At 35.6% G+C, this 27,811-nt stretch overlaps 1 long non-coding RNA gene across 1 annotated transcript; it reads left to right on the top strand.

The window, feature by feature from the left end:
- The first annotated feature begins 94 nt into the window (after positions 1-94).
- On the top strand, positions 95-12,039 carry LOC145667915 (uncharacterized). The gene is made up of 3 exons (XR_014127926.1): positions 95-252; positions 8,988-9,200; positions 11,916-12,039. It is a non-coding gene; the product is annotated as an uncharacterized LOC145667915 (long non-coding RNA).
- The last annotated feature ends 15,772 nt before the right edge of the window (positions 12,040-27,811 follow it).

Genomic DNA, 27,811 nt, shown 5'->3' with positions numbered 1-27,811 from the left:
AATAAGTGGATTGGTTCCTGAGGAGAAATTCTGAAATTTTCCCTCACCCCACAGTATGGTTGCTCTTGGCTTTTATGGGTCTGGGTTACAGGAGTACATTGTTTCAGATCATTGTCAAGGTTAACAGCTTCCTTCCGTCTGTCCAAAGCTTGGAAACAGATTTGCTATAAAAGCTTCCGAACATCTTCAGGGTGGTATCATTGTCTTGCTTCAGTTAGACGACCACTTGTAGCTGCCATCATGTTCAAGCTGGTAAGTGAAATACATCTGCACATACTTCTAGTATATCGCTAGTTACTATTCAATATGTACTGTATACACTTCCATTCCGATTAATATATACAAAAATTATCAGATGTATAACATTATTTGAATCATGATGTGCAGTATTTGGTAGAATTGTATTACAGATGGCACTAGTGTGAAACTACTTCTCAAAACAGTATTATTCTTAAAAGAAAACTTTTAGATTTTCAATTTTGTACACATGATTTTGAAATTTTGTAACATTTTTCCAGGATAAAAATGTTTTTGAGCTTTGTTAGTAGTCATTATTACTTTACCGTCAATGCTTTATTTTTACGCCACCTTTGAGATAATTCTATAGTACACTTAAAACCTGTATGTAGATGTTCATCTGAGTTATATCTGTGGTACATATTGTTTCTTTGCCATAAGAGTCACTCAAATGACACTCTGTAGGAGCAGGTAAAAATATTTATATATTCTTGAGTCTTACATCCCACGTTTCTATCATTTTTAGCCTAAACGAAACAAGTAAAAATACGTGACGATAATGAAATAAATTTTGAAATAATTATTTGAGAGTAAGGCTCCCGTTCCCTTTGGAAATCAAGTGAGTTCAAATTGTTTTCACAAAGAAAATATAACTATGCGCAAAATATAATTGGTCACTTGAACTTTCGATCTGCTTTATTATTCGAAACACTTACAACCCAGATCGTCAGCGTACTTCTTCTAACACTTGTTCCCCAAATGACACAATTCGCAACATTGTTTTATCAAACATCGCACGGGGCACCTATCTAAAGAACTGGTAAACACACAGCAAACTTACATCCCTTGGACAACGAAAGATGTATATCCTGGGGATATCGAGATGTCCATGGCACGTCTCATTTCTGCCAGTGGACATTATGTGAAACTCTAGATGTCAGTTTATGCTCCCTGAAAAGGGATTTCGTGGAATTTCTGTAAGATATTTCTGGGATCGTTGCGCGATAATCTCATGATAGGCACACTCCATTGAAATCCAAAGAAAATTTTAAGGATATTTCCATTGTTTTAAGGTTTCCACTGCAAGTCTGAATTAGGACAGGTCATAAGACGTCCTGTGAGACGTCCAGTGATCGTCTCGTAGACATTTATTGTTATATAGGAGAATGACTTAGAATTCAGATAAAATGACTTACAAGTGTAACGTAACTTACATTTCAGGAAATACACGTGTATACTGTACTAATGTGGCCCTCCGACAAGTTGACCTCTTGAGGATGCGATGAGGCAAGAAGAGGATAATTTTATGGAGTTAAATTTATTTTCAACAGAAGAGATGTAAATTTACAACTTGGCACTAGTTCTTAATTTGCTCTTACATAAAAGCAACAACACAATATAGATGCAATGAAATTAGCTTGCATCACAATCTATTTTTTGAGGGGGGGGGGGGTTGCGTTCTCGTCAGAGGACGACACTAGTAGTCTGACAAATAATAATAATAATAATTTGTTGGCCAGTGTGCAGCCCCATTGATCTCCAAATTTGTAAGGGTAAAATAACACATACGCAGTTAATTGCACTTTACAATGAATAAAACTACACATTGACGTGATTAGTCTCCCTCTTGCTCAAATCCTACGTAGATACATGCCTGTATTCAAGTGGAACCTTTTTCCAATTATAGAACATGATCACCACTTTATCCAATGTAAATCTGAAGATTTAGAGGGACTACAGCCAGGAGCGCCCGAAGAAAATTTTCTATGGAGCTCATCTCCATGGTTGCTATATTACATCTGGTAGTTCTTGTATTTAATATACGTGGTTTGCTATATTACATATACATTTTCGTGAGCCAGAGGGAGGCCCGGGCCCCCCTGCCCTCCGTACGGGCCCAATAGCTATAGCTCCCTCTCTCAAGCGAATCAGCGTTTGTATCTATAAATATACAAGTTTATTTTAGAAATTGTAAAACAAAACGATTGTAAATTAAGAAACTACTATTTGTTTATATATATGAAACTTCAATTTAGTGAGCAATTTCTACTTATTGTCTCATGAGAAAAATATGTACTGAAAATTACGTGATAAAGTAGTACAATGTCAGTATCTTTCTGGCACACATAAGATAAGAATATAAATTTAGAATTTACACTTATCTGATCAAAAAAATGTCTTGCTAGACTGAGATAGAGCTAGTGATGATAGAGCTCTCACCTCTGGTGTGAGAAATCCCCAATTCAGTCCTAGATTATTTGAGTCTGTTGCGGACAATATCGTATCCGTGAGTTTTCCCGAGAGTCTTCCGTTTTATTCCATATTCCCATTCTACAATTTTTGTATATTCTATCAGCTTCATTAATTATAGTCGCTTTTAGTCTCAAGAACATACATTTTTTAAACGTTGGATGTTATTTTTTTTTAAAAAAAAATCCAATGAAAAAACAAAATTATATCGATGAAAGTTCAGAAAACATAGTGGAATGATTTTTATATCCTGTATCTAACTCGTATGAGCGACCTATCATATTTCAACAGAGTTTAGACTCTGTTAAAAATCTACGTTTTGTTAAAAATAATTTGAACACGAAAGCACATAAGATAGTGTTGTGCGCTGTTATATCTAACGTAAATATTCTTCGCACGTAAGCACGTGTTGTGCCAATTAGTAATGATAAGCTAGTGGCTAGTAAAGGTCCTGACACTGATATATTAGCTATGAAATTTTAATGAAATTTGTACGTTAATTTGTAACAGATGATTTAGTCTTCCTATATAAACCGGCTTTTCTGTTGTGTAACTATCGTGTTGTATAAGGAAGAATTAGCAGCAGTATACAGTGAATAGTAGATTCACATAGGTTTCATAAGTAACTAGCTGATGAACATGTTTATGACGTATAAGAATATCTGAACTCCACCTCTCTTACAATATGTATTTGAATCGAAACGAAATTATAAAATCCTAACTTAATCAAAGTACTACATTCAAAAATTCTATTTAAACAATACAGCGGTTAATATTTCCGAAAAAAAAATTAATCCTACTCCTAACTTAGTATACCGGTACTTATTTCATGACAGAAATTAACCGAAGTGTTACGTTCAAAAAATCATTTTGGGGGCCACGGTAGCTCAGTGGTAGAGTCGTTACCTCTGGTGTGGGATCCTGGTTCGATCCCTGGCCAAGTAAGTTTGTGGTGGACAACATCGTACCCATGGGTTTTCTCGCGGTACTACCGTTTCCTGCCACCAATCGTTTCGTCATCATTCACTTGCCTTAATCATCGTCTCCCTTAGCCTAAAAGGTATAATCGTGGGACATTAAACTGATATATTTCATTTCATTTCAAAAAAATCATTTTGAATGATTCAACCGTTTCGTCACTTTTGTCATTTTATGAATAGAAACCGGAAAATTAAAATATTATATAAATTGAACTCTTAATTCCTTTAGAGCGGATTTTATTAAAAAAAAAAAAAAAAGAGCTTTTCACCAAACTTGTATTTAATATGAATTTTATATCCCGACTATTATCTTCCTAATTTGAAGAACTTCTGAGTCGGTTAGTTAATTATCAGTTTAGTATCCATTTCAGTAGTGTGGTAATATGTGATGTGTACCTACAGCTTAACGTGGGGTCCAAACCCTATGAGCTTCTGCTGGAAATCGAACCCGAGTCTCCCACAGAAAAGACGTATACACTAACCGCTTAGCCATGAGAAAGCTCTTGATTGACTCGTGAAAAGGTGAGATTGCACAATTTTTGGATTTTTTGAATCTCCTTTTCCACTTTAGATACGCATTTTAATTAAAGTAACATGATAAAAAAAAAAAGCTAGGTCAACGCTAAAGCTAACTTCAGTTTAAATGGTCAATGGTATGAAACTTGGAGGCTTAGTGATAGAGTGCTCGCATTAGGATCTTGATTCGAAAAAAAAAATGAAATGAAATCTTTGAATTTTATGTCCCACGGTTATGCCAGTTAGGGTAATGGAGACGGTGATTATGATAAATGAGTGAAGTGGTGGAATGAAGAAAGTGCGAGGAAACAGGAGAACCCCCAGAAATCCCACGAGCACGGTGTTTGTTCACCACAAAGTCCACAGGGAACTGGGATCGAACCAGGGACCCCAAGCACCGGGGGTGAACGCTCTACCGCTGAGCCACAGCGTCCGTCTTATCCCAATTAATTCTGTGATTAGTCTCCTTAACATGTTTGTATATGGTATTGGTATCTTTCTTCCTCCTCACATCATCTTTATGTTGTTTTATCCTTTCTTTCATTCTCTTTCCTGTCTCTCCTATATATGACATATCATAGTTCTCACACCATACCCTGTAGATGACTCCTTCTTCCTCTTCATTAATCTTTTTGGTGCCTTTTCTATTCTTTTTCTTTATTGATCTTAATAAACTTTCTCCACTCTTTCTATAAGTTCTGACCCCTCCTTTCTTTAATAACTTCTCCAGTTTGTCCGTTTCTTCTCCCATACTTTCTATACCATGCCATTTTCCACTCTCATCCTCTTCATTCTTCTTTCTTCCTCTTTTCCTTCTCCTGCGTTCTTCTTCCTTCTCTAACTGTCTATAGAATTTCTCTATGCTCTCCTTCCTTCCTTCCTCTTCGTCCACCAGCATTTCTTTTCGTCTTATCATATTTGTTATGAAATTTCTCTTCGTTCTCCTATCCACGTCGCTCCTCTCATGGCAGAACATCTCCGCTGAGCACACTTTCTGGTACCACCTCGTAACCAGCCCCTCTCCTTGTGTTATTATGGTCATGTCTAAGAAGTTTACTCTTCCATTTTCTCCCAACTCCATGTCCAATCTTATGCCTTTTTCTTTATCCTCCACACTATCCTGAAGTTCTCTAATTGTCTCCTAGTCCCTTTCCACGAGCCTAGACAGTCGTTAACATACCTACAAAACATGATTAAGTTCTTACCCCCTTCTTCTTTCACCTTTTTCTCCCATTTGTTCATAAGTACTGTATTTCTGCCAGTACTGGGCTCAGCCTCGAACCTATACTGATTCCTTGCCTTATTTTTACCACCTTATCCCTCATTATACAATAACTGTTTTCACAAATTACCTACAAAGCCTTAACTACCTTCTCTTTTGTCCATCCTTTTATACTATTACTTCCCATCTCTTCCTCTATGACACTTATTATCGATTCTCTACTAAGGCTCGGGAACTTAGCCTTAACATCAAGACTTCACATAAGTGTTCTGCTTCCACTAAGATCCACTTTCCTTAATACTTTCTTGGCTTCTTCTGTGTTCTTCACTCTGCTCGATTCTTGTCCTTCACTTATGCTTCCACAAATCTTCTTCAACTCCTTCTCTAGTGGCTCCCAGTAGTTCTTTCTACAGTCTAGTACGGGTCTGAGCTTCACCTCTTTCGTGTGTAATTTTGGGAAACCTTTCGTTCTTGGTATCCTTCCTTGTGTTTTTATCCATTTCTTGAAACCTCTTCCTTCTTTCATTACTTTCTTCAATAGATCCTCTTCCTTTATGTCCTTATCCCCTATAACCTCATATGTGTCGTCACATAAATCTTCCAGTTTCTTCTTGTTCCATTGTTTCTCCATAACTACCACTGCTTCACCTTTGTCCGCCTCTTCTATTACTATGTCCTTCCTACCTCTCAACTTCATAAGACCTCTTTTTTCTTCTTTCTTCAAATTCTCTTTACTCCTTTTCTTCATGCTGTTCTTCACTACCGCTACTGCTCTCCTCCTTATCTTCTCTCTCTGTTCTTCTTCTTTAACGTCCGTTAAGGCCTCTTCTACAGAGTAAATCAGCTCTCTAAAGTCTACCTCCCCTTCTTTCACCTTGAATCTGTGACCTAAACTAAGAAGTTCTTCTTCCTCTTCCGTTATTCTCACATCCTCCAATACCACTACCCTCACTTTTTCCCTGTTTTTTTTCTCTACACCACCCTAAATTTTTCCCTTTCTTCATCAGTATCTCTTTCACTTTTTCTTCAAAACTTGTCTCCCACTTCTCCAAACTCTTCATAACCACTTCTCTCACAAGCACTGTCAGTCCATCTTCTATTTCACTTATTCTCTCTGTAGTCTCTCTACTCCTTCGTTCTTCTAATTACACTCCACACTAGTTCTTTTTCGGCCTTTTTTAGTACTTTCCTAAACCTCACTGATGTGTGTCTACTCCTATATATGTCTGTATTTTCATTTATCTTCTATAGTGTCTGAGGAAGGATATGTTAGATATCCGAAACCGTTACATATTATAGTTTAAAATAATCAATCCAAAGCCATGGATATTCTTGCTATGTATTTTCTCGAGGTTCTGCTGTTTCCTTTTACTTTCTGCATTCACCAATATAATTCATCTTCGTCACCGTCTTCTTCAGCCTCGGTGTATAAGTATGGGATATTAAACTTCAAAAGAAGAAGAAGAAGAAGAACGGTGTGAATTTACATAGCGGACAAACAAATATGCTGTTTTGTATCTAAGATTTCCTATATTTTAAATATTAATTTTGCCCTTACATCCATGTAGCGAAATGATTGCCTTTGGTGCTTGTGAATGTCGGATTTGATTCTTGATTAGGCCACAGAAATTTTATTGTTCGCCTAGAATTTACTTGTATTTAAAATAGAATTGAATTGTGTACGAAATCCTTTCGTATAGTTTTCTTTGTTTGTTTACGAAATATTTTTGTCTACTTTTTTGTTTATGAAGTCTTTTGTGCGCTTTTTCTGTTTATGTTACCTTTCTGTACGCTTTATTGCCTATAAAATTAGTTTGTACTCTTTTTTAAAAAAATTAAAACTTTTTTTAAATGATACACAAATGCTAGTTTAGTTGTAAGGGTCTATAAAACTAGAATAGAAATAATGGCGAATAAGGTTTCTGATGAAAGCAATGCCAACCCTGTAACACAGCATATGCCTGTAGTTGGAATGAAATTTCTGTTTTACGTCGCGCGTTATGCCCTTTAGGATAAAGGAGACGAATGATTGATGAAAGTATACAAATTGGTGGAATGAGAATGTGGGGGGAATAAAATAATCCAAGAAAACCGATGAACACGATATCCAGTACAAATTCTGTGGCGTGGAATCGAACACGTGCCCCTTGTACCAGAGGTAAACCTCTACCACTAAGCTACCGTGCCCCGCAGGAATTTATTTCGGTCAGATCCAAAGCTTTTCGGGGGGGGGGGACTAAATTAAGTTCGAGGATAAATTATATTTAAACTTACGAAATCATTCCTAAAATTAGACTAAATTTACAGAAATATCGGAATTTAGGGGTGTCCGAACACCCAGCACCCACCTCCTGCGTAAATTCCTGCCCCCAAGTTTGTATCGTATTCAGATTGAATCTTATAAAAACAGTAGCCACTTATGTACTTGTAGAACGTCTACGTTTTGCGAAACGGGTTTTCTGGTAGACATATATCTGTCACTGAGATGAGAAGAGTATCCATATGTTTGTAAACTGAATATAATAAATACGGGTTAAACTGGTTTCTTTTTTAAGGTTAAAAGTGAAACTGAACTCGGTAGGTGAGGTACAGAAATGTCTTCCGGGAGTTCAAGGTTACATGAAAGTGAGATGTTTCTCTTACATAATCTTATAATCGCATTTTCTCTTCTTTTTATTCCGGGTTTATGGTCGGTAACTAATTATTAAAATTAACATTCTTTCTTTCTTTCTTTCTTTCTTTTTTAAAAAACATGGTGTTTTGTTCAAATTTGTTATCTACATTTTGCGAGTGACATCTTTCTCAGGACTGGGGCATGGTGATTCAGATTAGATCACCCAATTCTGGTTCGGCGGTCCCCTTGTTCGACTTCAGTCCATATGAATTTGTGGTCAATAACTGATTTTTCTGTGAATTTTCTTGGGTTTCTTTCGCTTCCTCGCACATGTTCATTTCGTCAAATATTTAACAATAATTTGTTTTGATTAATTATTCATCTCCTTTGACGTGAGACGTTAAAATAATGATTTTTTTTTTTTAATTCCTATTGATAATGATCAAACATGGCTTTTACTTGTAAAAAGACTATCTCAATGAATGCTTCACACAGATTTTATAACATATTAAAATTTTAAGAACAACATATAATCTTCCTCTGGTTTAGTCTTCATTTTTGTCTTTGGTACACGAAGTTTCAGTTTAGAATCTCGGTGAGAGAAAATCGAATGCATCACAGCGGTTCACATCCCACTTTAAATGGTAGGTTTCGTCTTGTATAGCCTTGCTACTGGCAAAAGTACCGGGGAATTTGAAGTATGCAGGCAGATCTTTCGAAAAGGGACACCAGGTAAACAAAGTTGGGAACTACTATTTTAGAAAATGTAAAGCTATCACTTATGACGAAACTTTGTTGCAATTTCTGTACACCCACAAAATCGAAGATATGTGCGGTTTAACAGTTTTCCATTTTAAAAAAAGAAAGTTTGTTTCAGATCCAGGAAGTAGTGCTCACATAGCGCCGATGCTATATGAATCGTGGACCTTAAGTGTAAGGTTGAATCCGAACAACTTAATGCGTTCAAATAATAATCTTATTTCACCATAAATCGAAACTGTGACTGTGTGTATGCCCTAGCCACTACACCACTAGGGCTTTTTATGTTGTTGTTAACTCATTTGACCCGATTATTGATTTGATCGGAGGCAAATCTATCATATTATATAAAATAAATGTTCTGTTTATTAATGACTGTTTTTTTTGTGTTCTTTTTTTAAATAAAAAGATCCTCCTGTTCGCCATCTTGGCCGCAGCCTCTGCTCAGTATTACTTGCGCAGTCCTTACTATGGTGGAAGCTATGGCAGCTATTATGGTGGATATCCTAGTGCTGGTCTCTATGCCAACAGAGGATACTATGGTGTCTCTAACTATGCTTCCCCATACAACTATGGAGCTTATGGCGGATACGGATACGGAGGATACGTTTATGGTTAAATGGTAAGTGTGTGTACAAACTAAAATAATCATAGATATATAAAGCTATCTTAATATTTTATGCAATTACTGTTACTGGTCATGTTAACGAATATTTATGGCCTTTTACCTAGATTCAATTATTCAAACATGAATGCTATGCGTGTATCAGCTTCTGTTTTACTTCCATTCTTAACGAATTGTCTTCCTAATTAAAGCTATAGAAATGGCGTATCAAAGTTTTCTTTTTCCTTTGTCGTGATGTTTCTATCCTTTTTCACTGATTTCCCATACTCTCCTTCAATATTTTTCTCGTTTGCCTTTTCAAAATAAATTTGCATTATAAATTAGCTGACATCACTTAAAAATTCAATTGATTATTAAATATTACATTTATGAAATTGCAATATTTAATTTTCACGAAGTAAGAGGCATTTAAATAATTTGAAAGTAGAATCAGTAAAGACAAACCAATAAAATTTCATTCATTTCAAAGCAATGAGAAAAAATAATATATAGAAATAATTAATTAAAAAAGCATGATTGCTCTAAAATATTAAGGTACAAAATAAAACAAATTGTATTAAAAAGTAGATAATAATTCTGTTTTCAAGAAAATTGCGTTTTTTTAATAAAAAAAAAGAAACTACTTATGTATAACTAAAAATGAAAAGAATGACAGGCGCTCTCATATACAATCAATTTATAAATTCTTCAATTCTCATTTGTTTACTTATTTTGCTTTTACACTTTCACATAGTCTTTAAGGAGAGTAAAATGAGAATCTTATTTCGTCATTTAGAGTTTTCATTGATTGTTTCTAAATGGAAAGGTGATTTAAGAAACTTGTGAAGAATGGTCTAAAAAGTTATCGAGATTCATGTAAAGCTTCATTTTTTCTTTTATATTTTTTGAAGATATAATACATATGTATATGATCCAATAGAGCTTACAGAATTTCATTAAGAGAGGGTTCAAGTTCCCAAGTTCATATAGTTTCAGGATTTTTGCATAGATATCTTAATATGGTAAATGTTTATTTTTCATAATATCTCCTTCAGGGACGAAGGTGTTAAAACTCAGAATTTTTTCTTTCGTGTACACCATATATATATATATATATATATATATATATATATATATATATACAGGGTGCGGGACGTAAAACCGGCCCGTAAAGTGAACACATAAAATGAAATGTAATGTATTGAATATGATTAACTACAACACATAAATGAAATGTAATGTATTGAATATGACTACTCACCTTCACAGCAGTCTTCACAGCAGGTGCTGAAAGTGTCCTCCGCCCACTTCAACACACATGTGAGCACGATTGAGGAGATTCATATATACCCTTGTCAGTTCTATTGTTGTAATGCTATTGGTGACATCCTGGATCCTGGTCTTGAGTTCTTCAATTGTGTGTGGATTTGTTTCGTATACTCTTCCCTTTAACAGTCCCCATAAGTAAAAGTCACACGTGGACAAGTCTGGTGACCGAGGAGGCCACAAGCCTTTGCTGATTGTCCTCTCTGGTGTAAACATCTCATGCACAAGGGACAATGATGCAGCTGATGTGTCCCCTTAAAACACGTCTACAACTTCTCTCACTCGCATGAACCTGTTGACTCAATCTCCTGGTTGACTTTCGAGGACTTCTTGTCATTATCTCCTCCACCTGCATCTTTAATTCAGGTGTGCAGACAGATGGTCGTCTGTTTCTGGGAGCATTTTGAACCGATCCTGTACGCCGCCATTTTTCAATCAATTCCTGAATGGTGCTTTTTGCTGGCACAGAACGTCCTGGAAATTTCTCCCGAAACAAATTCTTTGTTTTCACAAAAGATCCGGTGAGAATGAACCCTTCAACAATGGCAACACACTCGGGTATCGAATACGGCATTATCACACACTGACACTCACCCGGCTTAACACAACGAGGCCTTTTTCTCAACTGCTTTCGACAAGTTTCACTGGCTGCGGCTGCACGTGACTGCTGCAGGTGACGTAAGTCGACCCGACCTCGACACGCCATCTCTTGGTAGGAAGGTAGATTATTTAAGTGTTGTCAAAAACACAATATACCAGAATATTACGACGGGCCGGTTTTACGTGCCGCACCCTGTATATATATATATATATATATATATATATATATATATATATATATATATATATATATATATATATATATATATATATATATACAGGGTGCGTCATACAGGGAATGACAGTAGGAAATTACTTTTACAGCAGTGGTTGATGCTATTTGTTAAATAATTATCTACCATTAACATAAATAGCGGAAAATATATTCTCTTTATTGTATCTTTTAGCATATATATATATATATATATATATATATATATATATATATATATATATATATATATATGCTAAAAGATACAATAAAGAGAATATATTTTCCGCTATTTATGTTAATGGTAGATAATTATTTAACAAATAGCATCAACCACTGCTGTAAAAGTAATTTCCTACTGTCATTAATCATTCAAATGTGTATGTGTATCCATAAGCGAGGCAGCGGGCCTACCCAAAATTAAAATTCTAAAGCCGCCCCTGCCTCCCATATAATCAATTAATAACGATATCAAGATTTGAAAATTGATTGCATATTTTTTGAGTCAATTTATTAATGTATTTACAGGATGTTTCATTTTCAAACTGCGTATTATAATGACTAATAATGGTTTTATTCTACTTTTTTTTTTTCAGATTTTGGCTTGTTCGAAACTGCATCACCCCACTCATCTTCTTCTCAAACCATCAGCATTTTTATAAAAAAAAATCTCAGTCTGTATCTATGACTAAATAAAAAAATCTCTGCCTTGTTTTCTAAGTTTTTAGTTTTCTTCTTCATTTTCTTATTATTATTAGTTGTTACCCTCAAGCCTTCGGCTCGTCTATAAATTGTTTGCAGTTACCGATTTATCCTGGCATCAGGTAGGAGTCAGTGCACCTAGCAATAAGTATTAGTATGACTGTGAACTATTAGATATTACCTTTACTAAAAACTGAGGCGTCTTGCTAATATAGTAAGGATTATTATTATTATTATTATTATTATTATTATTATTATTATTATTATTATTATTATTATTATTATTATTATTATTATTATTATTCACTCGACATGGAAGTGCGTCGGGACCGTAATACAGCAAATTATAGATGCGTTAAAATATTAAATGATACTTTTGATAAAGTGGATAGTTTCAAATATCTAGGATCAATATTACTAGAAGAAAATCATATTCACGAAGAAATTAAATGTCGACTAAAAGCAGAGAATTCGTGTTACTATTCAGTTCAAAATCTCTTGTCGTCGCGAATTCTGTCGAGGAATTTGAAGCTTAAAATATATAAAACTATAATCATGTCTGTTGTTCTGTATGGTTGCGAAACATGGTCACTTACTCTGAGGGAAGAACATAGACTGAAAGTATTTGAGAACAAGATCCTCAGACGAATACTAGAGCCCAAGAGGAACGGGAATGGAGAATGGCGGAAACTTCATAACGAGGAACTACATAATTTATATGGTTTACAAAAACATTGTTAGGGTCGTCAAGTCTAGGAGGCTTAGGTGGGCGGGTCATGTAGCTAGAATGGAAGAAAGTAGAAACGCTTTCAAAGTCTTGACTGGAAGATCAATCGGAAAACGACCATTAGGGAGACCTAGGCGCAGATAGGAGGACAATATTAAGATGGATCTCGCAGAGATTGGAATACAAAGTAGAAACTGGATGCAGTTAACTAAGGATAGAATTCAGTGGAGAGCTTTTGTGAACACGGCATTGAACCTCCGGGTTCGACAGGCCATAGAATTAGCTCGTTATTATTATTATTATTATTATTATTATTATTATTATTATTATTATTATTATTATTATTATTATTATTATTATTATTTGTATCAAATACTGCTCAGAATAATACGAGGACTCGTAGGCGTAGCTAGAACTTTTCATATGGGTATCCACAAACGTAATTAATTAAAGGAGAATTATTCGTACGGGCATGTACCAGGGGCGGTTCCAGGACCGACTTCTGGGGGGGCGTTGGGTTGTCATACTGCTACTTTTAAGGGCTCCAAACTTTGGGATGGGTTTTATTTATATATATAAAATAAGAAAGTTGCTTCTTCTGGGGGGGGGGCGATCGCCCCGATCGCCACCCCCTGGATCCGCCCCTGGCATGTACAAAGTTAATTAAAACAGTATTTTTATATGAGTATGCACAAGGGTAGCTAAAGCAGAGATTTTCATATAAGGTGCACAAAAGTATTTAAAGTTGAATTTTTCATATAGGTATGCACAAAGATAATTAAAGCAGAATTTTTAATAAGGGCGTGCCCAAAAGGTAATTAAATCAGTAATTTTGATATGGATAAGCACAATTGTAATTCAAGCAGAATTTTTGGTGTAGGTGTGCACAAAGGTAATGAAAGCTGAATTTTTCATATAGGTAAATTATGTACAAAGATAATTTCAGCACAAAATTTTTCATATGGATGTGCACAAAGGTAATTAACGATCACTCACTCTCTCACTAAACATTCCCACGTTCTCATTTCATTTGCTTTTAAGTGTATTAAAAATCAGATAAAATATTAATTTCGGTAAACTGAAGAAGTATGAATAACAAAAGTTTAGAATATATTACAACTGATTTATTTATTTCTACACATTGCTGGGTATTACCAGAATTTATGATCCTAAGCCTTGCACGTATGAGAGATGACGTCACACGACGTACAGTTTCCTGAGATAAACAATAAAACATTTGTATACTGTTTGAGTGGAAATAAAAAAAAATCAATATCTACACCATAATAGGTCTCTGAAGGAGTTGCAATAGTATTGGGCAGCTGTATACGCTTATTCAAAAAATTCTTCCATCATCATTCACTTACCTAATTCAAATATCTCCCTTAACATAATGCATAAACGTGGAACGTTAAACTGAAATATTTCGTTTCTAAAAGTGACAGATGGTTAATGAAAGTGGAACAGGGGCCTCTCGCACCAGAAATCACCGCTGTATCTGTGGAAACCGTACACCGTACCTTCACTGTCTGTGTCAGTCACGTCGAATTCATGCAAGCGAATGACATATTTGTATTCTATGAACCAAATCATCCTCCTTTCCTCTATATACCTAGTTTCGTTCCTGTACTTCAAAAGACTGAAAGGCACCTATCTTTAGAGCACGGCGTCAAGGGTTCGAATCACGCAAGGAAACTTGAAATTTGAAAGTATGGCCGTGGTTTCGGGTTCTACATTGAAATGTAGGTCCACGTCTCATCTAGCATTGATGTTGAAAAAGGACGCTAAACTTCAAAATACGAGAGATTGAAAGCAAATATTTAATAATAGTGAAAAAAACTTTGAGCCACGCATTTTTCCTCATGGGTCGAATTTCGCAAAATTCCGTCTTATTTAAGGTCGAAGACTTGAAAATGAAATTCTTAGTTTTGTGTCTCGCGATTATGTCTCTGTGCACTAAATTAAATAGTTAATGAAAATGAATGATTCTGAAAGAGTTTGTGAAATTTGAATGTATGAGGAATTGGGAAAACTTCTGGACACAATGTTGTTCAACAAAAAGTACATGTCTTGGGATCAAATCAGGGACACTTCGTACCAGACGTGAGCGTCCTCCACTGAGTCATTGATCCACCATGTACAGTACATAATATTTTCTGAGTTCTGAATTTGAAATTTTGGACATCGGATGAGTTTCTCAGTGGGTTTACTTCTTTGAACAGATGTAGAGGGTTTATAACAAAAAGACTGTAATAGTATTAAATTCAGTTACTTGCAATGAGATAAGAAGAAAAATAAGACCTTTCATCCAAGATTTGTGTGAAATTTTAGATACACTCATGTCCAAAATGCTTGTCGTATATCTATAACTGTCTTCTTGTAAGAATATAATTTGATAATGATTTTGCAGGATACTTTTAATATTGATACTATGTGTATAATCAGGAAATGTATATTTGTGGTAAATTTCATAGGAAAAGAATTATAAATACAAAAATTAGAATGAGTAAAACAAAATGTTACTAAATGGACAAGAAAGATTTATTTTCGTTTTCTTGTTCTTATTTACTGCTCTTTTCGTATGAAATTTGCCACATACATGTCTTCACCGATTATATACATACCAACATTATAAGAAATACCGGGCGAATGCATTATCAAATAATATTCCTACAACAACATTTTATAGGCATGCGACAATAATTTTGGACATGAGTGTACATTTGTTTGTCTTAAATTTGTGTTAAATTCCCGGTGTTAAAAGTAACGCCTAGCAATAACTTCACTTCGTATTCACGTTTATTTGTAGGGAAACCCAGAAATGCTAAAATGATTTCAGTGCACGTGGTGACGGAAGAAGATGTTGGAATTTGAGATGAAAATGAACGGAAATACCTGACACATTATTAATTTTCCATCCACGTTTCCATCCTATTATATTCTATATTGGCCACTTGCCACTGCATATTCACAGTGTCTAATAGAGAAGAAACTGTCGTCATACATTAGTTATATTTTCTGACAACATAGCATTTACAAATAAATGGTACAGGTACTTTCTCACTTCCATTTTATAAATTAAATAATGTCATGGTGCAGTTATAAAGTGATGGGGAATGACCACGAATTCCAGCCCCGGTCGTGGCTCTGATTCCATGTTAAGATTGGATTCAGTGCTTCTTAACCTTGATGTTGCATAAGGTTACAAAACACATAATACGAGGGCTGTTCAGAGAGTAAAGAACATTTTGAAATAAAAAAGTATTAGAATGAACAAACCAAATTGTAATATACACATTTGAAAGACACACTCTTAAGCTATTTTTCCATATTATTTCTATACAAATTAAGGCACTTATCATACCGTGGCACAAGTTTTATAATACCGTCGCGGTAGAACTCTGCGCCTGCGATTTCAACCACTGGCTTATACCGGCATGCAGTTCGGTGTCAGTATCAAAGTGTTGTGTAGCGAGCTATGTCTTCATCGCTGGGAAGAAGTGGTAGCCAAATTCGTGTTGTATAGTGGATGATCGAACACCTCCCATTCAAAACTATCCAAGGGCTCTCGGGTTGAGTTGAGTTGAGTTGATTTTAGTTTAGCGTCCCTTTCAGCAGCGAGGCTATATGAGACGTAAACCTACTGATTAACGTGGAATCCGAACCACATGAGCTCCCGCCGGGAATCGAACACCAAGGGCTCTCGGGTACGCTTGGTCGTTTTTAAAATCATTTCACCATTGCCTCATAAAGCCTTCACTCATCATTCCATGCCCTTACACTTCACACAGTTGGCGATAAATTTCAATTGGCTTGTGTGTGTGTTTTTTTTTTTTTTTTTTTTTTTTGCCAACAAAAACCTAATCACAGAACGCACCTCACAAGAGGCGGAATTTTTTATTGCAGCGCACATTGTAACACGTCACAGAAAGCACAGTAAGAGCGTCACAGTCCTCATGCTTCCACAGCTGGATCTGTACAGCTCACAGATGACGAGAAGAACCCTGGCAGAAATAGTGTGACGTAGGTATGGGCTCCCCCACTTTTTGCACGGAGGTTTCAAATGACACTACGGAATATCACACAGATAACTATCCGAAGTAGCAGACGACATCTAAGTATAGACCACACCTCAAACACCAAAAATGGACTTGACCGTGTAGTTGATCTCTCCTCGCTTCCCCTGTTTTAGGGTTCTTCTCGTCATCTGTGAGCTGTACTGAGTGTGGCAGCGTTCTGACACCAAAATGGCGATTCTAACCCCGTCCACTGTCGCGATAGGCCAAGACGTCTGGTACTTACTGGACAGCCCTATAGAAGGTTTGATTTTAATCTCTCTAAGTAATTAACGAATATATACGTATTTATATATTTGCGGTGGTTTAGTAGTTGAGCACTTACCGTTGGCGCGTGGGGTTCCTGGTTCGTTTCCAGTTCCAACCAAAAGGGCTTTGTGGTGGACAAACATTCTGTGTGTGGGTTTTCCAGGGGTTCTTCAATTTCCTCCCACTTTCATAATTCCATCTTCATCATTCATCTTATCACCATCACCTCTCTTAGCCTTGTTATGTAACTGTGGGACGTTAAAAAAATTATGGTAATTTGTACATAATTTGATTTTAAGGATAGAACAAACACTGAACTCTTAAAAATTTATTCATTTACAATTGGACATGCTAATAATAAACGATAAGTGTCACAGTCTGCGTATCACGCTAATCTTAACAATAAATAATAACAGCAATAGACGTTAGTACCTGCGCTATCGCTTTCCTGTATAGAGTTCGAATCAACCGGAGGGATGAGGGGGATATTTCTCCCCTCTCTTTAAGTAATTTCCCCCCCCCTCGTTAGAAAAGAAGAATTTCTTTCTTGTCAGGGAACTACTTACCTCATTTCACTTTTGTATCTTACATCCTATATAAGCATCTGGAATACTTTCCGTATCTCCTAAAAAAAGCTTGAATCGAACCTTGTGTCTGTACGATGTTTAATGCTTAACATTTGGAAAATAAGTCTAATGCATTTCACTATGGCTAGAGACAATACAAAGACAAAAGTACAATGACCCACAGTACTGTCAAGTAGATGATTAAGTTTTAATCGCTATTTAAGAATTCTAGATTTCTGTAAACTGATACTATGTTAAACGGATTTTGGTATGTCAGAAAGTGATATAATAGGAAAAGTAGAAATCGATAGCCCTAAAAGTAATAAGTATCGAATTTAAAACACCATTTAATTAATTAATAAGTCAGTGGTCCGCAACCAACGTGGTCATCAATTTTAGAACGCACACTTTTTTTTTTTTTTTTTTTTTTTTTTGCAGCTTTTGAATGTGCACAATTGTAGATGTGCATTAAATAATTATGAAACACACACACAGTGAGGTTTTTAACAGCTATTCCAGCTAAAATAAATTAATAACGATTTGAGAATTGGCAAATGACAACCCCGCATCTATACTTTAAATTGAATTACATTTACGAAGGGGGTGGAAATATTGTTGTTATTCTGAGTGTTAATAAGATTTTTTTTTTTTTTTTAATGGTAGTGACAGTGTCACCGATTTGGAGTTCGAAATTTAGTTTCTACAATTAACACGTGCACCATTTTTTATAATATACGATAATTTTAGAAAACGCAAATCGATAATTTTGTTTCATGACAGGCACGTAGCCAAGGGGGGTGTCCGGGGGTCCGGACCCCCCCTTCGAGACCAGAAGTGAAAAAAATAGGGAAGGATAAAACAAAGTGAAATGAGAAAAAGAAGGATCAGCGATAAAAATAAACTACAGGAAGCTTTCGGTTATATTTTTTATGAGGAAATTTCTATTACTTGCAATACATGGTCGCGAGGTGAGCGATATATACTGGAAGAGTCAGGAAATTTGAAATTTCTAGAAAAGTTGCGGAATTCTCAGAATTTGTGCTACTAGTCAGGGAGATTTCAATCTTCCGAAAGCATAGTGCGGTTGTGTAACAGCGTGGACATATTTTATCATAATTTTTCGTCATCGCATCCTTGCAATATCAAACATGTTATTTCAAATACAATTTTCTACTGCTCTTTAACCTGTCATTTGAAACAGACAGTAGTTGACGGAAAAATAAAAACAAACATATATGTGGAAAGAAAGTTCTGTTAACATTTGATTCAACAGAAAAAGGAACGCAGATATTGCAAAATATTTTATAAGACATTATTGAGTATGTACTTTTTATATTAGTGAATATGTACTTTTTATAATATTTGAGGTCATAATGAAAGGAAAATTGTTATATTTGAATAGAGGAAGGATGTAAAATACATTTTTTCAATATGTTTTTTTTAACTCGAGATTTCTTTATAGTTTATTAAAATACTTACCAACATATCCTCACAAACCAATAAATGTTGATAGTAAAGTAGTTTAGATTGATCGAGCTCTTGGGCCTTCAGAATTTTGTCACTCCCCCCCCCCCCGTTACGAAATCCTGGCTAAACGAACTAATATATGTTGCAGTAAAATTGTTTAGAATGATCGAGCCCTTGGTGTGATGACCACAGTATTTCATGTTACGGACCCCCCCCTTCACGAAATCCTGGCTACGTGCTTGTTCATGAAGTTGGCAACTTTGATTAATAATTAGTAAAATCAATATTGAGGGAGATTGTACCAGTCAGTGCCTCCAGTGGTAGCAACAATATTTAATACTACACAGAGTCAATATTTTGTAGAAACTTATAATCTTACACTATTATAATTTATATCATTATTAATTAAAAACCAAGCAAGTGTGTCACAATGCCACAGACGTTCAGTAAATTGTGTCCTCGGTCCAAAAAGTTTGGAAACAACTGGGTTAAGGTGAGTATATGGGTGCGTCTACCGTCAACAGATGTCAGCACGTTTCTTGTTCCTTTCTAATGTACTTTTAACGGAATAAAAATATTCGCAATAATTTAATTCAAGAGAGAAATATTTCTGATGAATTAGGTTCATAATTAGAAGTGGAAAGGATTTCAGCAATATTACAACACTCATGAGAATGTATTACTCATGTGTATGCTCGAAGTTGGAATATGCTGTTGTAATTTGGAACCATTCGCAACAAAAGTATCTTCACCATCCCTCAGAACAATGGTTCTCAACCTAATTCCTACCACGACCCCATTTTATCATATCTTCTTGCCAGCGACCCCATTTTATCATATCCTCTTGCCAGCGACCCCTTATAATTTCTGGTTTGTAAAAAGCTTGTGTGGGATTTTTTTAAAGTAAACCACGATATCCGTCTATTTCTATAATACTTAAATTCATTTCTTGTATATAGTGGATACAGTAACTTCCCTAAAAGCAAATGGATTAAAACCAAATTTGGTCAATTCATTCATGTTACAAATATCGAATCCGATCCGTCATACTGTTTCAAAATGGAGACCGTTTGAAAATTTTAAAAATTCATAACTCCCTTAATTTTTGGTCACACGATAAAAAAAATAAAGTGATTTCTAATTTTGGTTAAAAAAACTTGGACAGTTGTTAAAAAAGGTATTGAGTACTTTAAATGACTTGATAATGTGCGTCACGAAGATTGAACCGAACATTGCCGCAGTACTTAAATCACAACATACTCAGGTTTCTCATTAGCTTTCAGTTTTAATTGTATTTCAATGTGCACGTGTTGTTTCATTTGAATTTTTCTAGTATTTCAATATAGAGGTTCTCATTAGTTTCATATTGTATCTCTTTCATTTAAATTAGATTTTAAACAACTCTGCACCTGTTGAAAATATTTAGTAGACCTATTTTTGTTGCTCTTAACAGGATGTATAAAAATAAAAAATATACCTATCAGAACAAAATTCAAAATAATATTTAAAAATGTTTTCCAGAATTAGATTCTAATTAAATTTATCTCTTCTGCTTATCTTCGGGACCCCTTGAAACAATCCCGCAAATCCCAGGTTGAGAAACCCTGCCTTAGACCAACCATTGTCCTTGATCAAATTGTTCCAATTTCCCTTACCTAAAAGAGGGAGTAACATTCTAACAGAGTACTAATCTTTGGCTAGCTTGTAAAAAAGAAAAAAAAATATCGCCCACAAATTGAAAAAGTTGAATCAAAATTTCTTAGGTATTTAGTATACAAAGTAAGTTGAATTTATTCCTCGCTTGAAAACTATACCACACTGGTAAACAATTTTTCATTAGAACAAAGGTGTAACATTGCCGATCTGGTATTGCTCCAAACTATAATTCCAAATGAATTCGATTGCTCCAACTTTATATAAACATTAAACTTCTGTCATTATGTCATTATTAGCCTCTTCAACGAAAAAGATTAATTGAGTACAAATGAGTGTGTCATCACTTTATCGTCATTACAACAAATCAAGCCAAGGCATAAGAGTAGTAAACACCTGTGTTTAGTGGTTTTCTCCCGCATAGAAATGACTCCATATGCTAATGAACAGAAAGAACTGGATTTTTGCGATAAGAGAAAACGGTAGTGAAAGGGCTGAGAGAAACAAATGTCGAAGGCCAACCAGGTATTAAGAACTACGTGACATAGACACAGCTGTCCTCTCTTGTTGGAATGTTATGAATGAAGCAAGGGTCACGGTTCTTGATTACCGTTCTAGGGTCATTGTTAATGTAAACAAAAAGTTGTAAACATTGTTCTACTAAATTATAACTTCTCTTCTCTCATTAATAACTGATTTTTCAAGTAGAAAAAAAAATTGATTGAGTTTACGACTCTCACATGTGTAAAATTTCAATTTGTAAGCTTCTAAAAAATACGTTTCACAATTTTCGACAAATCATATAGCCTATGTTCTTCCTTTTGTGTACGTCATTCAACAATGCAAGTGTTTGTTCTTCCGGGAGTTACGTTATTAAAAACAAAGAATTTAGCTTAAGTATAAGCAATTTCTGTTACAATAAAATCTGTAAAGCAGAGTTTCTCAAACTGTAGTTACAAAAAGTCTGTCCCTGTGATTCTCTTAGACATAAGATGGTCTTAGCCTTTGCGGGGCGTAGGGCAAGGAAGCCCCGCGGGGCCCTGGGACACTGGTCCACTTATTTTTAATGATGAGTTTATATATTAAGTTTCATCTTCCGATTTGACAGAATCGTGAAATAGATCATTTTTCGCATAATTTGGAACTCCCGTTTCCTCCTTAGAATACTCATTAATCAAAGTAACATGATTGAAAACTCAATTCGAGGAGATACGTGATAACAACATCCAAAATTAATTCCAAAGAGTTCAGCCATTTCTCCTCAATGCATTCACAAACAAGATCTTTCTCATTTTCATATGATAAATTAGATCACAGTTGAACACTTGTTACAGAGAGTTTGATCGATCGCAAACAAAATTCATTACGCATGATTCCCAAAACATTTTTCTTTCAATGATATTCTGCGCTGGTGATGATATCTTTTGATAAATGCATATTTTAAACCAATTCTGAAACTAAGCATGTACTAAGAAATACGATTGAAGAAAGTAATTATAAACACATTAAGGTTATTATTTCAATCAAAATTTTGAAGTACAATTTTGCAATTGGGATTTTTGAGTTTTATTGTGGGGTTTACTCCCCCCCAAAAAAGCTGCTAGGGAAAATTCCAACAACTCTGATATAGGGTTTCACACGAGGGCTTTAGAGCTTAGGTTGCGTCCATGAGACTTTTCGCAGGAACACAATTTTACATTAAAAATATCGCCATCGAACTTACTTTTTTTAAAACATTAAAGTAACATAACAAGTCAATTAATCATGAAACTTTATTCTATCCTAATCCAACGAATCCACATAATCCAGCGAAAGAGTCGATGTCATTGAAAATTAAGTGAAAGTGAATGGATCTTCGTTGGTTCCCGAAGTGAATTTCTATAGGCCACTAAATCCTTATAAAATCTTTTGTTGCTTTGGGCTTGTTGAAACTGATAATGTTACTGTAATTTGGCTCGCGTTTCTCTGTGCATATCTTGTTTCTTCTCCTTATCACTGATCATGTCATCATGGGTTTCCGCTATTCGCTCAGGGCGTCCAGTTACCTGAATAAGCTTTTGAATCCAAAGTTTTCATAAATTCAATCTTTAGTTATACCATAATGATGTTATTAAAAATGGCAAAAATTTCCGAAATTGAATAAAACTTAGCCTACAAAACAAGTAATTTTCGTAATGTCATGCCCAAATTTCGATTTCTTCTACTTCTTTTTTCGGGAGAGAAATGGTAAATTTTGGGTTGAACTGCGTCCAGCCATTTGACGAGAATGTGCACTTCAGACTATACACGATAGGTGATGTAACATTCACGTGGTAAGTGTTTGAAAAGGGGGACGATGTTCTTGGTAATTTTGTCAGCCTCTACTATGCATATTTCAGGCTTCAAAACACGATACTTGAATATTCCATATCCGTTTTGAGGGTTGTGAGCGGGTGCTAGTATTTTATTTTTCAGAGTTGGCAATCCTATTCTAGATCAGCTGTTAAGTGAGTGGTCGTTTTCTTTTTAACAGACTGTACCTACATTCAAGGCAACTTTAAGGTAAGCTTTAACCTTTTAAATTGATATCCTAAATATTATTAGCTTTCCTGCATCTTATCCTCTTTGTGCTGTTCGCTTCGCCACTGTCCAATGAAAAGTCACAGCAAGCTTTAGATATTTTATAGAGTAATTAACTTAATTTTCTGTTTCAAGGTTCACAAACAATCAAGATGTTTGTGGTCAGTTACATGAAAACAATAACCACGACCTGGTTAGCTAAATTGTTTATTGTCTGGTCTGTACATAACGCTTTCTTCTTCCAATGTTATTCCAGTAGATGAAGAATCTTCAATCCACGAATGTAGGTCAAAGGTTAGCATATGTTGTAATCAAATAGATCACTAGATGTCAGCAAGGACATTTAGCTTTAGAAATTTTGCTTCTTGGAAGTTGTTACAGCAACCTAATGCAAATTGTCTCATAACTTACATTTCTAATCACCAACAGCTGTTTCGTTCGTCATCTTTATGTAAAAAAGACCTCAGAGTATAAAATAGTAATATTGATCAAGACACTCATACTCCTTCAAGGAGAATAAAATTTTATATTTAGCAGTTAATGCACTGAGTCTGCACAGGTTAATCGTAATTGAATATAGATTTAATTACTTGAATGTGAGCCCCCACACCAGGGTTGCCAACCATGCGATAATTTATCGTGATATACGATAATGCCCTTGCGATAATACGTGAATATACGATAATTTTAGAACGCACACTTTTTTGCAATTTTTGAATGTGGAGATAAATTGAAGGTTTGCATTAAAGAATTATAAAACACACATTTTTAACAGTCATTCTCGCCAAAATACATCAATAACGATTTGAGAATTGGTAACCCTGCATTCCTGCATCCATCACATTTATGTGGAGGTGGCAATATTGTTTGTTCATGATAGATGGCTCTATTATTCGCTCACGTGAATGTTAGCGCCTTTGTTTGGATGTGAAAACCAAAGAAGTTAGAATCGTTCTGTGGCAAGTGAAATTACGTATCGCGTAATTACTTTGCGTAATTAAGTATGATAAGGATAGTGACACCGATGTGGAGTTCGAAACTGAAGATTAGTAGATAAGTTTATTATATATTATTGCTATTATTAGTAGTATTGTACATGTTTATATAATTATCACGCCTATAACGAATATACGATATTTTTTTGTAATATACGATAATTTTAAGGACGAAAATCGATAATTTTGTTCTCCGAGGTTGGCAACGCTGCCCCACACACTGTTCGCAATTATAAGATTATTATTAAATAAAGAAAAAAGTAAGTTTTGTTTTATTTTATTTATTTTTGAGATTCAATTTCCATGTTTCTTCTGAGCAAACTGCTCTATCAGTACGGAGGGCGTTAACTCTGTAAGGACTTATTTTGGATGCAGGAAAGCACATACTGGAGCCTGGCAATCTCCAGACTACTTGGACGATTTTACATATTATTTTGAAAAGAATTAATGAAACTGTGTGACTAGAATAAGTATATCTTAATATAGGATAATAAGTATGGAGTTTTTCAAAGAATATTTTCGTAATTTGATTCATTTATATTGAACCGAATTTGAATGTGCCACTTACTTAGGGAATGCCGTTTTTTCACCACTGGTGTGTTCGAACTATAGGCCACCTCTACCGACTATTTTGCCCGGAATCGGAATTTCCATTACAGGAAACTGCTTTGCAGATGGACTGTGGATACTGCATCCTCCTCTTTAAGGATTTCCACATTCCGAAGACGGTAGTGACTCGACGATAGGGCAGACGGCCCTTGAGGAGTTCGAACGCACAATAATCCATTGAACTGGCATCCGGACTTTTGACAGGGGTATCAGTGAAGGGAATTGCTGAAATGTCAGTTTCCTGTTCCGTACGGCGATAGAATTCCAGCGTTGTTTTCGCCGTGTGGTTGGATGCTTATCTTGGTGCAGTTCATGTCTTGTCCGCTGATTGCAATGATTTCATCCTGGTACGTTTCAGTCAGGACACGAGCATGGTAGTACGCAGAATTTGTTTTTGACGTTTTGCTTCACCTTTCGGAGACACAGTATGCCCCTGTACGAGAAACCAGCCACAAATATGAACTCTTTTGAGAAGGTCTCTGCGCACTGGAGGGTATGTAATGGTACGAAAACTTCCACCCATCACCCGCGAGATGACGTTCATACAGCCTCCTGCAGTTCCTTTTTCTGCTGAGCCATATGACACGATTCTAGGACGTGCGTATTACTCTTGTGAACGACCGTGAGGCGTAAATTCATGTGAATGGCGCAGTTGATTTCGCGATGTGAAGCATTTGCTGGCCATCGCACGCTGTTTGTGATGATTTTCAGAGGTCATAATACACTGAACTACACGCAATAACGGAGGGGTTCTCCGAACCGAAGTCAATGTTCAAGATCTGAGTAATTATAGAACTATTACCTATCTGGATTTACCCTTTCGCCACATTAGGTCGGATAGTCGGAAGTTTACTGTACATTTTTTAAACCATAAGGAAGGAAACTGGTTATCCTATTCCTTATCTACTCTCTTTGTGGGATAATAGTTACGCTAAGTCAGTCTGGTAGAGTCTGCCGTCGGATAGAAGTACAATACCCTCAAACAAAATATGTACTGTATATATTGCACACTGTTGCATTTATTCTCTATCAATATAGCTGAGTTCAAAAAAAAAAAAAAAAATCAAAAGCATTCTTTATTAAGTACAGTTCCCTTTTCCTTGTTCTTTCCATGGTCATATTTTTATCGTTTATTCACTTATATTTGCGAGAGTCGCTCTCCGCAGAACGAAAGTTTTAATGAAAAAGCAGGAAAGAATAACATACAAATATCGTAAATTGTAATTTGAAATATACGTAAATCGTGACTGCCAAAGCCTTGTGTGGAACGTAATTCTCTTGTTTGTTATACGTGTATCCAGTAGATGGCCATTTCATGCAATATTTCAATAATAAGCAAAGGGTTGGTTACGAACGTGTCCTTGGAACGAATTGCATGGTTTATTATTCACACAGGTTGTCGTCGCTGTCTCTTCAGTTCCCCGGTTCTAGTATCAATCATTGTACCTAAAGCCTATGTTCGTATTTCTGCCTTTAAAAACTGACACGTTTTCAAAACTAGTTAGGCTATAAGTAATAGTAATAACTATAATTATAATTATTATTATTTTCAGAATGTTATCTTTTTGAAACATGTCTTATCTTTATGAAACATGTCTTCCATCATCCACTCCTATTGATCAGTTCTTTTTACACTCTCTTTACAATAGAATATTTCGTCAATCACAATCTAACTAGCCATGGGCGCCTGAAGAAAATTTTCTAGGGGGGCTCATCTCCATGGTTGCTATATTGCGTATGGTATTTAATGTATGTGATTTGATATATTACGTATACATTTTCGTGAACCAGCGGGGAGGGGGAGTACCCAATCCTCCCCTTTGGGTGCCCATGCAACTAACTGAATAGTCTGCATAACTTGTTAAAAGTGCTCTCCTTTTCGAGTTTAAGGGCAAATCATGTAACAATTTGGCATCCGATATTTTTTGAATATATACCCATCACTGATCACAAAACTGCCGAATGTCAGAAAAATACCTAACGGGAGGGGAGGGTAGAAGGGGAAAGCCGAAATTTTAGCCGTTTCTATTATTCACTATATCTCAGTAACCATTGGGGCTAGAGCATCCGATTTTTTAAAATTTTGTTTATCTAATTGTCAGCTACAATTTAATATTAATGCATTTTTGTGCTAAATATAACGATTTTCTTGTTATTTTCATTTTTACTCACAAGGAAAGGACATGAACATGTCATCCGTACATTCGAATCAAACCTAGTCTATTCGATAAACATGGCACAAAAAATTAGGTACCATGGACAACGGAGTAAGTCCATGGGAGTATTATCAGTGTTAGTATAAAGAAAATCTTAGACTCTCAGTGAAATAGCTATTGAATCAACACTGTTAATTGGAAAGTCATGGTTCATTCTCTTCAGCATGAAACAAGCTTTCCAGAGGTGCTATGTATTGGGACCCATAATGTACTTGAACACGGAAAATTGGGAGAATGTAGGGAAAATTCCCTCCAGAAATCCCTGTCATCAACTTTGGACCCCTCTGAAGTGGCTCCGGGTAAAATCGCACAATCCAAATGTATCTCTAAAAATACTATAGGTGTTAGGAGATGAGTGTACCAAGTTTTGTATTGATACACGGAATAGATATGAGGGAAAAATGTGTATTGTTATACAAGCTTCATGTTGGTTAGTACGAGGGTGGGCTGATAAGTTCTTGGTCCGACCCAGAAGGACTTGAGTTGCAGGCATGAAAGTGTGAAGCTATTCAACGTAATCTCCTCGAAGGTCAACACACTTGGCACTTCGATGCTGCAACTTCTCCGACCCCTCCAAAAAAAAAAAAAAAAAAGGTTTTTCAAGGTCTGCAAAAAAACTGTTCCGCAGCTGTTATCACCTCTTCATCACAGTGAAATTTCTGTCCTTTCAGTG

The sequence above is a fragment of the Thermobia domestica genome, chromosome 1, assembly GCF_964235325.1.
Source record: "Thermobia domestica chromosome 1, izTheDome1.hap1.1, whole genome shotgun sequence".
In the NCBI taxonomy this organism is placed as follows: domain Eukaryota; kingdom Metazoa; phylum Arthropoda; class Insecta; order Zygentoma; family Lepismatidae; genus Thermobia; species Thermobia domestica.
The sequence above is the reverse complement of the archived record's forward strand: the minus strand, read 5'-3'. Positions and strand labels throughout refer to the sequence as shown.